This window comes from Nicrophorus vespilloides, unplaced genomic scaffold (assembly GCF_001412225.1).
Source record: "Nicrophorus vespilloides isolate i.1.1-1 unplaced genomic scaffold, Nicve_v1.0, whole genome shotgun sequence".
Classification (NCBI taxonomy): Eukaryota; Metazoa; Arthropoda; class Insecta; order Coleoptera; family Silphidae; genus Nicrophorus; species Nicrophorus vespilloides.
In genome coordinates, this window is record NW_017096188.1 from 33,495 (window position 1) to 33,818 (window position 324).

Genomic DNA, 324 nt, shown 5'->3' on the forward strand with positions numbered 1-324 from the left:
TCAGAAATTCTGTAATAAACGAACGATGACAAAAGTTTTGTTTCCGGTATGATAATTTGTATAGGCAACTACAATCACTTTACTCTTCCGTTCGTAATAAGTATAATTGCAAATATATAGGCAATTTTAATCACAGATTTGTAACGAAAGTAACATATATCAAAAAGGCAACAAAATTTACTTAAATTCAATGAAATAAACTCGTCCGTGTATTTTTTGTTCCTGAAAACTTCTATATGTTGTCGCATTTTTACTGCTATCTCGCTCCTTTTTTACGACACGTTTGTTCTAGATCTTTTTTTTGAAACACTTGTTACGCACATA